This window comes from Lepidochelys kempii, chromosome 2 (genome assembly GCF_965140285.1).
Source record: "Lepidochelys kempii isolate rLepKem1 chromosome 2, rLepKem1.hap1, whole genome shotgun sequence".
NCBI classification, from domain to species: Eukaryota; Metazoa; Chordata; order Testudines; family Cheloniidae; genus Lepidochelys; species Lepidochelys kempii.
Genome location: NC_136381.1, coordinates 27102234 through 27118288, shown reverse-complemented (window position 1 = coordinate 27118288; position 16055 = coordinate 27102234).

Sequence of the window (16055 nt, the reverse complement as noted above, 5' to 3'; positions counted from 1 at the left end):
CCTGCTTGTTTTCCAGGCTTCTTGCATTTTTGTTTACAGGCACTTAAGTTAACTCGCTGATCATCCCTCTTTCTCAGTGTGAGGCAGGAGCCCTCCCCTCTTGTGCGCTCCTGCTTGTGCTTTCCTCCCAGTATCCCACTTCCCCACTTACCTCAGGGTTTTGGTCTCCTTCCCCAGTGAACCTAGTTTAAAGCCCTCCTCACTAGGTTAGCCAGCCTGCTTGCGAAGATGCTCTTCCCTCTCTTCGTTAGGTGGAGCCTGTCTCTGCCTAGCACTCCTCCTTCTTGGAACAACATCCCATGGTCAAAGAATCCAAAGCCTTCTCTCCGACACCTCCTGCATAGCCATTCGTTGACTTCCATGATTCGACGGTCTCTACCCAGGCCTTTTCCTTCCACGGGGAGGATGGACGAGAACACCACTTGCACCTCAAATTCCTTTATCCTTCTTCCCAGAGCCACGTAGTCTACAGTGATGCACTGAAGGTCATTCTTGGCAGTATCATCGGTGCCCACATGGAGAAGCAGGAAGGGGTAGCGATCCAAGGGCTTGATGAGTCTTGGCAATCTCTCCGTCACATTGTGAATCCTAGCTCCTGGCAAGCAGCAGACTTCTTGGTTTTCCCGGTCGGGGCAGCAGACAGATGACTCAGTCCCCCCAGGTGGGAGTCCTCGACCACCACCACCTGCCTCCTCCTCTTGGGAGTGGTGGTCGTGGAACCCCCAACCCTAGGACAGGGCATCTCGTGCCTTCCAATCGGCGGAGTCTCTTTCTGTTCCCTTCCCTCAGATGTATCATCTAGTTCACTCTCCGAATTAGTACCTGTGGAGAGAACATGAAAACAGTTGCTTACCTGTATCTTCCCTGCTGGTACATGGATGCTCCCCTTTCTTCTTCTGGAGGTCACATGCTGCCAAATTTCTTCATCGTCCTCCTGTCCCCGCTGTGCAGCCTGCTCTGAATCTTCAGAACGTTGTGTCCATAGAAGCATATCCTGACGTCTGTCCAGAAAATCTTCAGTTTCTCTTATGCAACGCAGGGTCGATACCTGTTGCTCCAGACCTTGAACCTTCTCTTCCAATATAGAGACCAGCTTGCACTTTGTACAGACAAAGTCGCTTCTGTCCTGTGGAAGAAAGGCAAACATGGCACATCCAGTGCAGGTCACAACAGCTGAATGCTCCCCATCCATATTACCTTCCTTCTACGAACTTCCTCAGGAGTTGTAGTAACTACTTAGAAGAAGCCGGTGAGATGTAAGCCTCAGTGGGCTCTCCCTGGGCGAACTCCCAGGCAAACTCCCTCTGTTAGCCTCTCTGCTGTTCGTGGCTCAGCTGGTTTGCAGCTGCACTCCCAATTCACACTTTTCAAACCACCAATCAAGCACATGGTCAAACTGTCCCCACAACAGACACTCAGATAGTCACCCACACAGCCTCCTTCATGCAGCCCTTAACGTACCTCCTCTCAGGAAGATCCCAGGCAAACTCCCTCTGTTAGCCTCTCTGCTGTTCGCTGCTTAGCTGGTTCTTCTCTGGACTTTCTTCAGTTTGTCCAAATCTTTCCTGAAATGTGGCACCCAGAACTAGACACAATACTCCAGTTGAGGCCTAATCAGCACAGAGTAGAACGAAAGAATTACTTCTTGTGTCTTGCTTACAAAACACTCCTGCTAATACATCCCAGAAAGTTTGCTTTTTTTGAAATATTACACTGTTCACTCACATTTAGCTTGTGATCCATTAGGATCCCTAGCTCCCTTTCTGCAGTACTCCTTTGTAGGCAGTCATTTCCCTTTCTTGTATGCGTGCAGCTGATAGTTCTTCCTTAAGTGGAGTACTTTGCATTTGTCCTTATTGAATTTCATCCTTTTTACTTCACACCATTTCTCCAGTTTGTCCAGATCATTTTGAATTTAATCCTCCAAAGCACTTGCAACTCCTCCCAGCTTGGTATCGTCCGCAAACTTTATAAATGTAGTGGCACATGACACATCTATGTATCCAATAATTACTGGTTCTATAGGGAAGCAAAAAAGACTGCCCTATTTACTCCTCTGCTACGTCCAACATCACACAGAGTAGGACTCTCTCAGTCACTGAAGTTAGGCATCTAAATCAAAAGTCACCTGATTTTCACTTCTACTGTCCACTGATTTTAAAGCAACCCCCATTGGTTTGCAGAAACAACGCTGGGTCTAATAATTGACCAGTATGCAAGCACTGACCATGGTTATGAAATACACCTAAAGCCACATCTGTATATTGTCAAACATTTGTTTCCTTTAAGATAAAGACAGCAACTACAACAGGGGCAGCTGAAAACCAACTGAAGGACTGGAGCTAACAGTCCTCTGGATAAATTTTTAATGATTATTATGAAAGGGATGGAGCCATCATTTTCATTGAGAGGTTCCCTTGCCTGTATAATTTGATTTCTCACTGGTTTGCCAGAATTTTGACTCTCAAGTCATTCTGCAAGGCCCACCTGTTACTCCCCCACCCCCCTGGCCCTGCTTTTCCTGAGGGCTGTTGGAATGTAAATGGGAAAGCATGGTCTGCAGAGAGGGTAGGTTTGGGAATGAATTGGGAGCATTTTATGCTTTGGACACTGGCTGCCTCTGTTATTCTGTAGCTTGTCCATGTGCCCAAAGCACAAGATGGACATGTGTCTATTAAGCTGAAATAAACAAAACATTTTGCATGATGTTTGAAGGCTGCGAGTTTCCTTAAGTGGGTGAATCCTTAAATTCAGTCTCTATTTAAGATGCAGTGAATGCCTCATGTTAGTTGCCTATGGTACTGAGTGCCCTCAATTCCCATTAATTAAAAACAGCAGTAGAGGGTGTTCAGCACCTTAATGGTCCATTTTAATGCATAATGCGTAAAAATAAGGGTGGTTATGGCTATGTAAATGACAAGGGCACAAGTTAAAGATGCCCTGGATAGGTCATTATTTCAATCCCAACTCTTAGCTGCAACAGTGAGAATTCACAACTGCTATAGTCTCATTAGGAGCGCTCTCTGAATGCATTAATAGTCCTTAATAGCAGTTCATACACATTAGCTCAGATAATTACATATTAATACTCAACCACACATGCTAACAAAATAGAGTGAATTTTAAATATTTCTGCTGATCTAGTGCAGTGTTCATTTACCATGAGGCCTAAACACTGCCCTCATCCAAAGTGGGACTGTTGTAAGGTGGTGTTAAGATATAGCAAACCTTCAGACTCTCATACAGGACACGGTAAGTGGGCTTATTTGTTTTTGTCAACAGTCTGACCAGCAAGGGCATTCTGAAATCTCTGTTTACAGCTCTCCAGCAGGGGAGAACGTGGGTGATCATTAATGGGGCTGCTTTAACCCTGGATCAAGTCTTGTCTTCCTTCAACCTTATGTTCAGTAAACACTGCTCCTTCTCTACTCTGTTTCCACACCCCCTCTTTCTGAGCACCACCACATCTCCCGCAACATTATCCAGCTAACCTTCATCATCAAACCGTTCCGTGACTTCGAATCCATTGATGTCCATGATGTTTCTGCCCACTCTCAGCTCACTCCATGCCGCTGTCTACTCTGCTGATTGATATAAAATCCACATCCATTCTGGCCAAACCCAAGGGCCTTGACTCCATCTCCATCCTCTTTCAACACTCTGTTGACCCCATCCCCACTTCTTTGAATCTAGTTTGCACAGAGCTTTCACCACTCCATCCTCTCCTGCTACTTTTCCCACAACTTATTCAGTCCCTCATTTGGTGGGCTCTGCTCCTCTCATTTTCTGTTCTGTCTCTTCTCCCTTTCCACACTCTCTCTAAGAATCTCTGCCCACAGTTTCAAATATCAGCTTCATGCCGAGGATTCAGATCTCCCCTCTTTCCACTTCTGACTGGTGGTCTTCCCTTTAATCCTTTATCTCAGCATGTCTCTCTAACATCTCCTCAGCTTAAACATGGTCAAAATGGAACTGTCTCACTCTCCTTCAAATGCTCCTTATGCCCTCTGTTCCTGTCATTGTTGACAACATAATCTTCCTTGCCATGAAAAATCATACCTAGGAGTAGCCTTCGACTCCTCCCCTTTCTTGTCCCACACATGAAGGCCAAGATTTTCAAGTGACGACGCTTTTGGGTGTCTTCATTTTGTGGAGGGTGCTCAGCATTTTTTGAAAACCGGGTATCTTTAAGGTATCTTGAGTTGGGTCCTGTGACGCTCGCAGTGTCTGTGCTGTGCAGCTTTGGTTCAGAGCCCTGACACCAGCAGTAAGCTCACAGCACAACAGCCTCACCTCCAGCAGGCTGGTGACTCCTTGCAGCAGGACATCAACCCCTCATATTCTCCCCTCAAAAAATCTCTCTCTGCAGTGCTCAGCCCCTCTAACTGTAGTACTCCCCAGACCGTATCAAGTTCCCTGCTCCTTGAAAGAGAGTACACAGCAACTTATTTAACTGGGGTTGACAAATTCTCCACTTCAATCAAAGCACTGAGTGGATTTATGGCAAAAGTAAAACAGGCTTATTAACAAAACAATGTATTAACAAAAGGATGTATTAACAACAAGCAATACCAACTGCTAGGAATAAGGATAGAAATGGTTACAAACAAAAGTAAAAACATGCTTCTGAGGCTAAAATTCATCTTAAACTAGAGTCTTTTGTTCAAAGAAGTTTTTCCCCACCACAATCATTCTTCCAGCATGGCTGGGACATTCTTCACCCACGATCCGACACAAGGAGCAAAAATCCTTGGTATTTCTGTGTAAGGGAAAGGTTGCAGAAGATTGGCGAGGAGCTAAGTGGTGGACTGAGTACGTGACTGGATGTAAGCGGAGGATGCAGACAGTTTCAATGAACTTTGTCCAACAGACCCTGCCAAAAGATATTGTAGCATAGCTCAGCATATTTTTGCCTGTAAACAAGTTAGTTTATGTAATGAGCATAAATCATACATATAAGAATGTAACCAGCTGTTGACCCCATGTAACTCCGAGATAAGCGCGGAGAATATAGCACCGCAGAGGACTCCCCCCCAGCGGAGTCCTGCCTGGTCATCTGTCCCGAGCGGCCAGAGTCCCCTGCAGCCCCTCCGTGCATCCTAGGGGCTCCCCGCGCAGATTGGAGTGTAAATTCTTCCTTCCTTCCTTCAATAAAGCGTAGTTTACTATTCTTAGGCCTGAGTGTCCTCCTTTCGCTGGTATCTTCCCCCCGGCCCTTGTGGGCACACTTTGACTCCTCAGGTAAAGGATAAATATAGGGTTCTCTCTCCTTTTTATAGTCCAATAAACCTTTGAAATGTAGTCTTTGAAAAGTAAGCTCAGATAAAGTCTCTCTCCCCTGTTGGGATGTAGACACCATACTGCCTCTTCCCAGCTTATTAGGTTGATAGCTTTGTTTGCCTTCTAAGTACATGTACCTTCATTGTCACTATCTGAGGACCAGGTTGGTCAGACAACCAAATATACATTTCTTTGTCTAGGGCAGACATGGCATATGCCAGAGGTAGTCAATTTTTTTTTTGTCAAGGTCCAAATTTCTTGGTCAAGGTATAGTCCCAGACCCCAGAGAAAATAATAAAAAATTAATAATAATGATAAGAAATAAATAAAAAGATGTCAAGGTCCATTCAGAAGCATCTGGTGGTCCAGATTTGGCCTGCGCCCCCTGCCCATCATTTCTCCTTTTCACATTGGCCCCTCTCTTGTCCTCTCTTGATTTAGAGGTTCTCTCTCCTTTCCAAACACATCTGCCAGTCCTCCTGCCTAAGTCCATTTACAACTCACTCTCTCTAGCACAGGCCTGATTCCTTTGAACACTCCACTTCTCTAGGCTTCTACATTCAGCAATGAAATGTTGACTATTACTGGATTTTCCAAAGTGATGGCTAACTGAACAGAAGAAAGGGGTGACCTAGCAGCAGTTTCAAGCATTTGTAATAGTAAACAAGAAATCAGCTGGTGAGGCCAAAAAATCTTCCTGCAAACGCCCCTGAAAATTCCCTGCTGACCTGACCTTAGCTAGCCAATGCACACCTTGTGGAGCTCGGATGGGGAAAGGTGAGAGCAGTCACCTTATAGACATGTGTAAGAGGTATTTATTATCTGGAGACCCGCAGAATTCTTTCAAAGGGACAAATAAGGCCATCAATTATCATATCATGGCGGCAAAAGGACCATTACACATGAAATAAGCAACTCTGTCTTTAATGAGTTTGTAACCCTAGATTTATTGTCTCATCACCGCACACAGGACTTCAGGTGTGTAGCTCCCATTAGTACTAATAGGATGTGCACAGTTAAAGCCCCACACACTGAGATGAGAACGGAGTCACTAGAATCAGTGATGGGCAAGCTTCAAAAAAGTTCAGATGTTCAGCTCAGCTTCCTAAAATGGGGATGCTCATTTGAAGCTAAGCTGAACCTACTCCATCCTGCAGCTTCATCCTCTCTCCCTCTTCTCCCAACTTGCAAACGAATTCTCATGAGGATTGGTATGTGTGTGTGTGGCCTCTCATGTAGTGTCTTTTCAGTTCAGATGCCACCCACCCTGCCGTCCCAACCCTTCCTGGGGTGTCAGGTATATTCTTCAGAGGGTAGGCATGTCTCTGAAGATGGATTCAGAAAATTCCTTCATTTGACCCACTGCTTTCAAACTTAACGGTAGTCAGACTTCCCCACAACAACCCCAGAGTGCACTGCCAGAAGATGCAATAATATCCCACCTTTCTTCTGGCATGTTGCGTGGATGGAAAGCATAGAGGCAGAGGACCAACCTCTGCTCTCAGCTACACCATCAAAAGTCCACAGTGAGTTACTCTGGAATGACACCAGTATGACAAAGTAGAATGAGACTGTTGTTCTTATCACCTGTAAAACTCCACAGAGCTGATGAAAAAGGTAAAGCAGCACTGAGTTATTCTGAATCACCAAGAGGTGAAAATGTGGCCTGATGCATACAAAAAGCAGAACAAGCAACATCAGCCTTTCGAATTGGAGATGTGTCACTGGCAGACAAGAGCACAGAACACTGGATGAGTAAGTGATACACTGTATGCTTCTTGTTTAGCTCCTATTCAAACAGCAGCACCCAGGTTATCATCACTTTTAAAGGGCAGCAGTTTGTATGATGCTGTCCTGTTTTTCGGCAAACAGCTGCAAGTCAATATTTTTTGAAAAGCTTTTCTGTCAGCCAATGACATCTACTCAGACCTCAATAATGCAACAGCAAATGTAGGGGGCAAAGAAATAAATTGCAGAGTTTGCAAGTGGGAGTACAATGATAAAACATTAACTATTAATATAACTTAACATAATATCGAATGCTCTCCCAAGAATTATAATTTTTCAGATATATGTCACATTCAGAAACATGAAATTGAGCTCTCCATCACACAAAATTTCTTTCCATAGTATTAGAAATATAATTCTCATGAAACAGGAAGCCATGGGGACTTGTGTATTCTTAATATATTTAAAGGTTTTTAAAAGTTACAGTGAGATTAACTGGAACCAGCAAATGTGTGGTGTTTCAGAGTTAAGACTAACACTCCATCCTTCAAGCTGATCACTTTGCCTAGTCCTTTGGCATTGCCATGCTGGTGTTAACGTAGATCACGTAGATTTCAGTTGTGTAAAGTCCAATAACATAGGTGTGAAATCATGTTCAGTTGGAATTCGGTAGAAGTTTTGCCTAGGACTTCAATGGCAGCAGTTTTAGATCCTAGAACCTGAATTTTCATAGAAATGAAAGAGGAGGAAGACCTATTAGGAAATCTAATCAATCTAATCCAACCTCTGACAGCACAGGAATATTTTCTACAAGATCAAGGTTATTAAAGGCAGAGCAGGTAGCACTACTTATTTTTATGGTTGCCTTTTGCAAGATTCTTACAGCTGCTTGTCACTTCACTGCTCTAACCATTCAGGCTGAAATTTCCCATGCCAGGCGCCCGCCTAAGGCTGATATTTATTTATGGGAAGTTTCAACTCATATGATTCAGCCATTTCCAAGTGTGAGATTAAAGATAAATACATTGCTTTGCCTATGATACAAATTCTTTCAGTGGTTTCACTGGGAAACTTTAGCGCTTCCATGTTTTGGAGCGAAGGCTTGAAATTTGGCAGGGAGATCACCCAGGTCTCAGGAATGTTCCTTTTGCTGTCACTGTGAAAAGCTGCCTGCCTTTGACTAATTTATGAGCCTCTGAATAATCTCAAGAAGAAAGAGGAGTACTTGTGGCACCTTAGATTGAGCATAAGCTTTTGTGGGCTAAAACCCACTTCATCGTATGCATATAGTGTAAAATACAGTAGGAAGATAGATACACACACACACAACACATGAAAAAATGGGTGTTGCCCTACTCACCTTAATTGATCACTCTCGTTAGTGTGAGTAGGGCAACACCCATTTTTTCATGTTCTCTGTGTATTTTCCACTGCATGCATCCGATGAAGTGGGTTTTAGCCCACGAAAGCTTATGCTCAAATAAATTTGTTCGTCTCTAAGGTGCCACAAGTCCTCCTCGTTCTTTTTGCTTTTACAGACTAACACGGCTACCACTCTGAAACCTGAATAATCTCAGTTTGCGCATGTCAGCAGAGTATTGTTAGAGTTTGGCAGCTAAATTCTCTGAAGATTCTGGCTGTGCTGATTGGACAGATCAGTGAACAAGTGATGGTTTTTCACTTCTAGGTCACTGTTCTATTCCAGTCTGTTATTTTTTCAATTGTCTTAATATATGCAGATATACAAACTTCTGTGATGTGGGCCTTGAGTCTTTCAAAAAGCCTTCAAAGTACTAACTTGATTTACAGCTTGCTGGAAATGAAATTCTCTCCATCACTTTTATTGAGGTATTGAAGATGAAATCACTCCCACAGAATGTTGAAAGTAATGTGCACTGTGGTAGAACACTAAATCACATTGCTCAAATATAGAAGAAATATTTAGTCAAAGGCCTAGTGTGTCACACTGTATTTAAGGGATACCACTGTAGATGAGTTTGGGATGGATTAGTAAATTGAAGAACTTGGTGCAAGGGACATAATTTAAAACAGTGAAAATTCTTATTGCAGACATTCTTTTCAAGTTATGAATTATGGGCTTTTGTACTCTTCAACTGTATTTTTGAGGGATAAATACCATTCAGATCGTCAGTGTTTATTTTACTGATGCCCTGATGCTATTTAGTATCACTGTAAAAATGATTCGATCATTTTTCCAGGTTTAAATATTTTCTTTAATAGGCTTTACTAGATATAAGGCATTAACTTTTCTATCACTAAGGAGCCCAATGCCAAATCTGTGTTTTTAGAAGACATCCTTTCAAGCTCTGTAGAATTTGCCACTGCTTAGTATATGATGAGTTGTCTCAACAGCAATCTATGCAGTCAATTAAAAGATCAAAAAATAAAACAGACCCAGCTTTGTGTAAACCTCCTTCCAATTGTAAAGTTGGTATGAAATGCTATCGAATCACATGCTTTGGACTGGTACCAACCCTCTACTGACTTCTAGGCAATTGCAGAACACTCAGTCTCCTAACAAGGGAGGATTAGAGATGTGAAAGAGCCAACCCTAGTTGCATATCTAACTCCTGAATTATGGAGACTTTCATCACATTAAATGCCCTATTTACAAAATGTAAGCCTACTGCCCAGATACAGACTTGGTGTAGTCTACACTTTGAGCTGGAGGTGTAATTTCCATCTTGAGGAGACATAGCCACACTAGCTCTGAATAGGCTAGCATGCTAAAAATAGAAGAGTAGTTGTAGCATTGCAAGCAGCAGGAGGGTCTAGCCACCCTGAGTACATACCTAGGGTCTCGGACAAGATCGTACCTGGGACAGCTAGGCCTTCATGTCACCATGGCTAGACATCTATTTTTAGTGTGTTAGCTTTGGTATGTCTCTTCAAGCTGGAAATGACACCTCCAGGCCCAGCGTAAACATACCCCGACTGTCCAAAAGAATTCAGGGTAAAGTAAGGCATACAATCTTTAAGAGAAATAATTGTTTTGAAGTAAAAGGGAAAAATTGACATGGGCAAAATCTGAAACCAAATTAAAAGTGAACATGGAAGTTTGGAGAAGAAGGTGAACAAGGCGTGAAAGACTGTGGGGGAACATATCTTCCTCCCCATTGGTAGTACCCTTGAAAGAAGAACAGCTATACAGACTACGTCCATTTCTCTAACTGCATACATTCAGGCTGGAGATGTGATTTGCATCATCAACTTCTAATGACTTTTCGGCAAAGCCTCAAGAATTCAGTAGCAAATCATAACTATTAAATAGAAAGATAGTCATCTGTGATTTGTCACATCAGGGGTTCATCAAAATGCAAAATGAACAGACATAGGCCAGTAAGATGAATGAATAAATTTCTGTGCACTCAAACTCACAAAGCACAAACAGGAATGCTTTGAATAGCACAAGTGCAAATCCACAGATTCCAAGCCCAGAAGGGACTATTTTGATCATCTAGTTAGTTTGACCTCCTGTACAACACAGGCCATAGAACTTCCCCCAAATAATTCTTAGAGCATATCTTTTAGAAAAAATCCAGTCAAATAGATCAGTTGTTCTTTACCGATTGCTTTAGCTGCCTCTACCTGCATAATCTGATTAATTTGTCTTCAGAAACAAAGCAGGACCATCTACAACAGGGGTGGGCAAACTTTTTAGCCTGAGGGCCACATCTGGGTGGGGGAATTGTATGCAGGGCTGGGGCAGGGGTGCTGGAGAGAGTGGCAGTGTGGGAGGGGGTGCGGCATGCAGGAAGCGGCTCAGGGCAAGGGATTGGGGCAGAGGAGGGGTGCAGGGTGTATGATGGGGCTCAGGGAAGGGGATTGGGGTGCAGGAAGGGTGTGGATGCAGGAAGGGGCTCAGGACAGGGGTACAGGAGGGGTGCAGACTGCAGGAGGGGGCTCAGGGCAGGTGGTTGGGGTGCAGGAGGGGTGCGAGGTACAGGCAAGGATTTGGGGGGCGGGGTGCAGGAGGGGTTTGTGCTCTGGCCTGGCACCGCTTACCTAAAGTGGCTCCGGGGTGGCAGCGGCGTGCACCGGGGCCAGGGCAGGCTCCCTGCATGCCTGCCCTGGCCCCACGCCGTGCCAATCCGGGAAGTGGCCAGCAACACGTCCCTGTTCAGCCCCGGTGTCGCTTGCCACGCCTCCAGGTACCACCCCCGAAGCTCTCACTGGCCTGTTTCCCATTCCCAGCCAATGGGAGCTGCAGGGGGCTGTGCCTGGAGGCAAGGGCAACGCATGGAGCCCTCTGTTCTCTCCCCTACCCCCACCCCAGGGCTCCAGGGACATGGTGCCAGCCGCTTCTGAGAGCGACGTGGGGCCTGCGGCGCCTAGGGGGCTAATCCTGCGGGCCGGATCCAAAGCCCTGAGGGGCTGGATCTGGCCCGTAGTTTGCCCACCCCAATCTACAACTTAGATGGCCTAATTTTCCACTACTATGCATTTTATGTGATCATTTGCATCTAGGAAATGCCAGCACACTTATTTGGCAGCATTTTGCACCCACTCTGCATTCAACTTTGCTCAGGGGTGCAGAGGACTACACAGGTTGCAGGGCAGTGGAGAGTCAAGCTCTGAGAGTGAGAAAGAGACGGGTGATGTACAATGATAATTATGAAGCACCCCAACAAGCACCTAATCCTCTCCTGGATTTCCATCTGATGAGTGGGCTGCACAATGAACATTTGCACAAAATTTCATCTGGAGTGTAGCTCTGAAAATGCCAAGAACTGCATCAAGTACTGGTTTATACCTTGGATGAGACACGGACATGTCAAATGAGAGCTTATTTGATTGTAGAAAAAATTTCCCATTTGGTCTTGTTTCTTTTAAATGTTCCTTTTAATTATAGAGACTGACGACAACCAAGCCAAGTTCAACCATGATTGGCAATTGCAAAGCCATTCTTTTGCCAAGCTCATGCAATTAGCAGGCCTAACACTCAGCATGACACCATCTTCTATTGCTTCTTTCAAGGAGCTTTGCTGTGTCAACCCCAGGGAATAGAAAGGCAGTTCCATGCCAAGGACAAAGGTGAGGAGAATACAACTAGTGTGTTTGTGTGGAGACGGAGTTGGTGGAAGAGGAGATGGAAGTTTCCTCTTAAACAGAAGGTCATGGGGGAAGGAACTGGTGATGTGAGCAAGTTAAGGCTGTAATTAAGGGGAGGGAAGACATTCTGATTCCTGAGGGATCTCAAATTAATCAGCACAAAGTAGCTTTTATACTACACCACCTGGCAGTGGAGCAAGAGTAGTGAACATCACACTAGAATTGAAACTGTACTTCGTGACGTCAGGCACATCAGTGAAGGTGGTTGCAACTCTAGCTGTACGGTCTGAACCAAACAGCGGAAATTTAATTTATGATTTACCAGAACCTATTTACAACAGTTCTTTCCTCAGCAACCAATCCTTTGCCCCCCTCCCACAAACCAAACTTCACAAGATCTGCTCTGAATAACTTCACAATAGGAGTTGAGTGCACGAAGCAGGGCTGAGTTCCAAAGAAGTATTTTCTTTGCTGCAGTGCTTCTAAATAAAGGGGTCTCCTGCAGTGAAACTATACACTAGCACCATTTGTTTTTAAATACACACAAACATGCAGATGCGGAACACACTTTGTAAGTCTCAACATTTAGTTATGAGACCTTCTGTTAACATAGTTTCCAGTTTTGTGTAATGCATAGCAAACAATTCTTTTTCCCTGGACCGTTGTACAACTCATTTCAGTCATACTACAGTTTGCAGTCTGGAAGTCAAAATTGTCAGTTGCAATCGCTCTGTTTCTCATTAGGAGCCTGTTCTTCCTGTGATGCACACACACAGAACTCATTAAAAATGATGGGAGCTGCACAATTCAAAGGGGGAAAAAAACCCAGATCTCAAGCTCACTAGTGATGCTAGTAGGATATATCATCTTCGCACTGCCAGACTGGAGAATTCTGGAACACTGAGAAGCATGATTAGTTACTTCAGCAAGTCGATGTAATCTTCAAAGTCTTAGCCCAAACCCTGACCACTGCTTACATGATAATTCACAAGCCAATTGAAACACATTCGGACTTCTTTCCAGGTAGAATTTAAAGACTCCTCTAACGTCCCAAGCATGCTGGAAGGGCTTTGTCATTTGAGAAATGACAAAAAAATAAGTAAATATTAAATCTTCTGATTAAAGAGTGACTGAGATCATCATCTTATGGAGAATGAGATGCCAGCTCACTGACCTGAGTAGCCTGACTTACGGCAACAAGGAACAGAACACCAAACAAAGGCAGCCATGGGAACATGGAGCACAAGTGGAGGCTGGGCGCAAGCTCTAAGTGGGCATGGTGTGCAGACACTGCCTGATTTCTCCGGGGGTGGAAATAAACTACCATGCATATGCTGCTACTCATTTGTAGATCAATGGCGTTAGTGACTCCTCCCTGACCATTCACTCTCTCATGCTTCAATAAATTTCCTGACTTAGAAGACCAGAGAGCTTTCCTTTTGACTGAGGCAGAACTCTCAGCTTTTATCTTGCCTCTCAGCTCAGCTCAGGACTCATTTATCTCCGTTGTCTAACCTTGGCCCTCAGCTATCTTCTCTTCTGAAATTTCCCAAGCATGCCTTATCCAGGGCTGGTGTTATGCCACCTCTGTTGAAATCTTCCATCTATCTTCATATTATCACCTTGCTGCAAATCCCTTTTATCCACATAAAATTCATTAAACTCAAACTTTAAGTCCATAGGAGTATGTTACTGCCCATCTCTCACATTTACATCCCCCGTCCACGAAGAACTCAGCTGCTTCATTTTAGATTCATGTTCAAAATTGACGTCTTGTTCTTAAAACCCTCCAATGTAGCTTTTGATACGACCTACCTTGTAGGCCTTCTTTATTCATTCCCTTCTATGCTACATCTGCTTGTTCAGCATTAGCATGCCAGTCAGTCACACAGTTGAGTCACTGTAAGGTATAAGCCGCCTTCTCTATTTCCAGGCATCTAGAAGATACTACTTTCCACCTCAAGTCTCCATCTTATTCCAGTTCTTTATTCCCTTCACTCTTGCTCCTTAGTTTTTCCTCCCATGCTGTTTTCGGTCCTTTTAAAAAAGTGTGTAACTATTTACCTCGAGGTCTTTGTATATGAAAAGGTACTCAGAATAATGTGGTACTGTAACAGGACACTTCATTAGATCTTTGAATTTAGATTAGTTTATACAACAAACAGTTAATGCAAAGGTGCCCAAACTTTGCAACAAGGCAGGCTGCATAGGCAGTTTGCCAGGTGCCTGAGAACTGTACATAATTTGCATATAAATCTATATATTATATCAATTACTACAGTTAAGGCTAAAAAAAGATTTCCATTCTAAAAACTGAATTTTCACATGCTCTTAACTTTCCAAAACATTCTCCTTTTGTGCTGAAATTTTTCATGTTTGATCTCTATCTGAAGGTGAATTGTTCTGAAAAGTTTCAGCTAAATCTGTTCAGCCTTTTAAGTTTTCTGAGTATAAGCCCCACCTACTGTTCCTGTTGTATGAACAAGTACTGAGCACACATTGTGTTCTTGTAAGGATAACAGATGAACTCAAACTTCAGACTTGCTTGTTAAAGCACAGACATCCCAAATACATGCTTAGCTAAATCTGAAGAAAAAATGGTTTAAGAGTAACCATGTTTGAAAATGTAGGGCTGATTAAATAGAAGCTTCTGCTAAGCTGCTGGCTGTGAACACTCGTGCTCACAGGTAGTTATTTCGTTCCAGGATTTTAAAAGATCAGCTGCTGAAGCAGGATAATGTCAGGTTGATTAACTGAAATGATTTGGACCACAGGATGGAGGAGCTTTTAAGAGCAGCCAGTTTGCTTAGGTCTGGAATAAGTTGCTTACTTACAGCACCTCCGAAAGCACGTGAGCTCCAGTAACACTGCATCAGACAAGGAGCCATTGTAAGTTGTTATCTGGACAACCCAGTGAGTTCAATGAGCAGGTGTTCACTGTGTAGTGAGTCAGGATAGGGTATAAAACGTGCCAGATGATTAGCTCTGCTCTGAAGTTGTGTATTTGTTCAATGCATACACCATCAAAAACTTCCCCACGGCACATGGCACTGTTACAGGACTAGTTGCATTTGTCCCTTTTGTGGTCCTGTTTGAATGCACCCCCTCAGATGTCAGGACTTGTGCTTGTATCTATCCTGGGGTGGAATTCCACAGTTCTCCCACTCTTAGACTGAGCCCTGAGCTACAGCATTGAGAAAATGGATTTTAAAACAGTCTATACACATCTGTCTTAACAAAAGGCTGATGGTAAACTAAGCATGTCTAACTTCTTCAGACACCGTTAGAGGAGCATTCTGTATCTCAGCCTAGTTCTTTCAAACAACTCCTGCCTTTGCTGAGAAAGAGAGCATGCCTTTTTTAAACTCTCATGGCTTTTTTTAGTCTTCTGCATTCCGGGCCTTTAGCCATTCTAGACAAAATTAGTTTTGCAGTTTGGCTGGGGAGAAGATTTTCAAAGCTAACAGTTTGGGTATTATCCCTTAACAAGTGTGAAGTGTTTGCTATGGGGTGGTTTATCTTGAGCCATTTCTTCCTTTCCTGCTTGTCTTTCTAGACAGCTCAATATTAAACTAAAACAATACAGTCATAATGCAAACATCCCAATAACCAGGTCAACATGCAGCATTTTTGAATTATTACCAACCAGCTCCAAATCCATCAACATGTATGACGAACTCCACAGAACTGAAATCCTCTATGGTTCTTTTTCTGCACAGTTTAAATCCAGCCAAACTGCAGGGAGTGCATCAGACCTCTGTGTAACAATTTGAATTAATCAGGGTTCAAATAATTGAGGTTTAACTATGATGCATTACAAGATATTTGTATATTCTGCTGGTGAAGCCTATGACATTTTTGTGTTATGCAAGCTAAATGTGGTACTAGAAAGTCCAGAGAAGGTAAATGCAAAGAAACTATTACCAATGCAACATTATGATTGTAAACTCAAGCACTCAAATCAGGAAACTCAA